Genomic DNA, 3,764 nt, shown 5'->3' with positions numbered 1-3,764 from the left:
TGGCTCTGCAGCAGGGACAGCAGCGCTGGGCATCCCCCAGGCAGGCACATGGAGCCTGGCCCAACGATGCTGTGGGGAGCACGTCCAGCACCCTGAAAGCTCCATACCTATTAAAGACACTCTGTTGGCCCTGCTGGGCTGCATGACTTGGTCATATTTGTCAGTAAGCCTGGGGTTAGGCCGGGGCAAACCCTGCCTGTGGCAGGTGTGGGGAGAAGTGCCCTGCTCTGCCGGATTGCTGTCCTGTAAGTGTTTGCTCTGCTGGCAATTTGCATAAGAAATTTTGGCGTTACGGTAGCTGAAAGGTTGAAATTGAGGATGGCAGAGTTGTTAGGAAGCTGCAACACGTTGCTTCAGCTACTTTGCTCTGGTGTAGGAGTAGAACTGAGCTCACAGGAGCTCCTGCTTGGCCTCATGCTCTGTGGCCAGATTTGGCTTTTCCTGCCTGACCCTCTCCCCACAAACATACAAACCCCACTGTTTTTCCAGCTGTGCCTTGCTGCCTGCATGGCTTTCCCTGCCTCACCTGCCTGATCTCACACCAGGGTACAAGGACAGGAGTCCAGGCAGCTGATCTGGGTTAACAGAGGCCAAACAGGGAGCACTAGGGTGACACTAAATCAGCTCTTGGGCAGGGCTTGGTGTTGCTTGGGCAGCTCTTGTGTTCCTTCCTCAGAGCCCATTTTCTGCATCTGTTTTCCATGTCGTTTATGAGCTCTTGAAATAAATACCTCAGCACGGGGATCCACTGACTGCCCCTGGGGGCTCAACAGAGGACCCCAGCCTGTGCCTCCCTGGGGATGGCAGGGATCTCCATGCCCCCTGGGCAGTCCTGGTGCTTGGCTGTTCCCTGCACTGGATGCCAGGGCTGCAGCTGGAGGAGTCCATCAGTCATCCCATGCACAGCACCCACCCTGTGCACAGCACCCACCCTGTGCACAGCACCCAGCTGTGAATGACACCCACACCGTTCAGGGCACCCGCACTGTGCACGGCACCATGCACAACTCTGCCACTTGGTGTCACCTGCCATAAAAAAGTCACAGCTGAGATGTTCCCAGCAGAGCTCAACCTGGGGAGCTCCAGGGGAGACAGAAGTGTGTGTGGTGTGGTTCAGAGACTCCATGGGAGTCCTGCCTTGGACCTTTAATTACATGGGGACACACAAGAAATTAAAGCCTTCAAGGAACGGATAAGAGCCATCACTGAGTCTTAATGCACCTTCTCCTCTATCTTCATTTTGCCCCAAATACACAATGGTGGGTGGTGGGAAGAGTGTGGGAAGGGCCCACCCCTACCCCAGGCACTGCTCTGTATAAAGGTGCCAGCAGGGCTCTGTGCTCAGTCCAGCACCTTGGGTCCCAACTTTCCAGCAGTGATGGGTGACCAAGCCCACGACTTCCTGTCCCACGCCCCCGTTCTTGCCTCTGCACTCCCACTCCTGCTCCTTTTCATCCCCCCAGCACCAGAACCACTCTGTGGGGCTTAACCCTTGCCATGTGCCTCTGTGCACGTTCCCCTGCTCCCAGCCAGTGGCTGGTCACTGAAGGAGTTGATCGTCCTCTCCATCATTTCACTCTGGGAATGGTTTTGGCACCCTGGTTGGGCACCCTGGTTTGGCACTTTGGGCAGAGCAGGGCCAGAATTGAGCCCTGTGCCCTGGAGGGCTCCTCCATCAGCACAGGCCACCCAAGCTGTCCTTGCAGAGCAGGTGCTCTGGGCAGCCTGTCCTGGTGCTGGCCCCAGGACCAGGCTGTGCTGTTCCATTTGGAGCCCAAAACCTCAGGAAGAGGCATCATGGAGGGGGAGCAGGACACCAGTGAATGCTGCCCTGGCTGGGAACAGGGATCTGGGCTCTTTTTGCAGGTATTGAGTCCCCCTGTTCCAGAGAAGGGACAGGGACAGGCCCATGCTCTACCAAGCACTGGTAGCATATGTGAAGGGACAGTGCTGGGGCCCAGGACCCCAACCTGCTATTGCAGTGGGGTGCAGCCAACGTATGGAGAACAGGAGTGAGACAAGGCAGAAGCAAAGGATGATGTCTGGACATGGCTCTGGCAGGGACATCTCCCCTGCCATGTGCCATCAGGGTGACAGCAAGGGGCTGGCAGAGGAGCTGAGATGGGTTTTTGGCCTCCTGGACTCTCTGAGCACAAAAGCTGGAAATGATTTTGCTTTTAATAGTGGTTTGGGTTATTTTTTCAATGATTTTTACACTTCTCATATGATTCCAGGTGGATGTAGGCAGTGGGCAATGCAGTCCCTGGGGAGTAAGAATGTTTTGGGACGGGGCTCCCTAAAAATTCAGGTCTCCATACAGCCCATAGCTGCAGGTGGGATGAGCTGGGCCTGCAGCTCCACGTGGCAGTAGATCGGTGCCCTTGCTCCAGGGCTGGGCAGGAGGATTCCTCTGAATTATTTCCAGATGGGGATTAATGCAGCAAACTGAGTTTGCTGCAGGATAGATAAACAAACCAAAGCTCCTCTGGAAGTTATTAATAAACCATCTGCCTGCTGCTTCTGCCCCAGATCTGGGAACATCCTGGTCCTGGCCTGGGGTGCAGCTGTGCCCTGCCCTGCTGCCCTTCCAGCCCCTTGGCCATGGGGCAGAGGTGACAGGGATTCCTCCAGGTCTGTGACCACCAGGGTCCAAACGGGACAGGGGGTGTGAGGGTGTGAGGGGGGGCTGTGGCCCTGCTACAGGCCCCTACTCCAGACTGTAAGTGGGATAAGTTGCTGCCAGCCATGTCTCCTGGTCTCCCCATCCCTGCTGAGCTCTGCCAGGGACAGTGGCACTGGGAAGTGACACCTCTCCTCTTCAACCTTCTGCTGCAGGGCTTCAGGCAGCTTTGAACTGGAGCAGGTGTAAACAGGGTGGGGGCAGACTTTGAGCCCTCTCAAACTGGCACTGCCGTGCCAGGGTGAGGGTAAACTGGTTTTGGGTGGCTACAGCCCAGCAAGCTCACCTTTCCCATGCATTGTCATCAGGGGGCTCCTGGGTGACCCTCCACGTGCACACAGACATGTGACCCTGTGGGGGAGGAGAAGAGTGGCCCATGGGACCCTCATCCCAGCCCTCCTCATTTTGACATGACTGGTGATGTCCTGCCAGGGGCAAACAGAGCCTGGACAAGGGCTGGGCTCACTGGGGCAGCCCATGTCTCCCTGCAGAGTTCCCCACTGAGGACCCCTGGGCATGGTGGGACAGCACAGAAGATGGGGTTAGACCTGTGGATGGTATGATTCTGTCCCACTCAGCCAGTTACAGGGGTCCTGGGCCCACACACCCCTCTGTACATGGCTGGTGAGGCAGCACACCCACGGGGGATGCCCCTGGAGAGGGTGGAGGCCAAAAGATGGATCTGGCTTTGCTTATTTTCAGCTCTCCAGCTTGCAGCACACACAAGCAGTTAATCCCAGGCTACGCAGAACTGGCTGCTTACCTGGCTGGAGCAGTGCCTGGCAGAGGGAGGGACGAGGGCACGGCTCCACACCTTGCCAGGGCAAGCATCACTGCAAAAATATTTGCTGAAAAAAGTTCAGCTCCACCCCGAGGAAAACCGGGTCCGGGAACAGAGCCTGATCCAGGTTTGCGGCCGGGCGAGCGGGGAACGCGTGTGGCTGCAGGAGCTGAGCGCGGCACTGCCGAGCAGCTCCAGCGGCACCGCCGCGCTCGGCCGAGGGACAGGGGGCTGGGCGGGCATCGCGCACTGGGGAACCTGTCCTTGGGTAACCGCAGGTCGGGGAGCCCTCTCTGCTCTCTG

General features: G+C 57.5%; 1 protein-coding gene across 1 annotated transcript in view; it reads left to right on the top strand.

Moving 5' to 3' along the window:
* Positions 1-3,764, top strand: part of LRRC26 (leucine rich repeat containing 26) — a 10,106-nt gene that overhangs the window by 4,543 nt on the left and 1,799 nt on the right. The gene's annotated exons all lie outside the window — the stretch shown is intronic.

The sequence above is a fragment of the Manacus vitellinus genome, unplaced genomic scaffold (assembly GCF_001715985.3).
Source record: "Manacus vitellinus isolate BGI_N305 unplaced genomic scaffold, ASM171598v3 scaffold_27_pilon, whole genome shotgun sequence".
NCBI lineage: Eukaryota > Metazoa > Chordata > Aves > Passeriformes > Pipridae > Manacus > Manacus vitellinus.
This window is presented reverse-complemented; position numbering and strand designations above follow the sequence as displayed.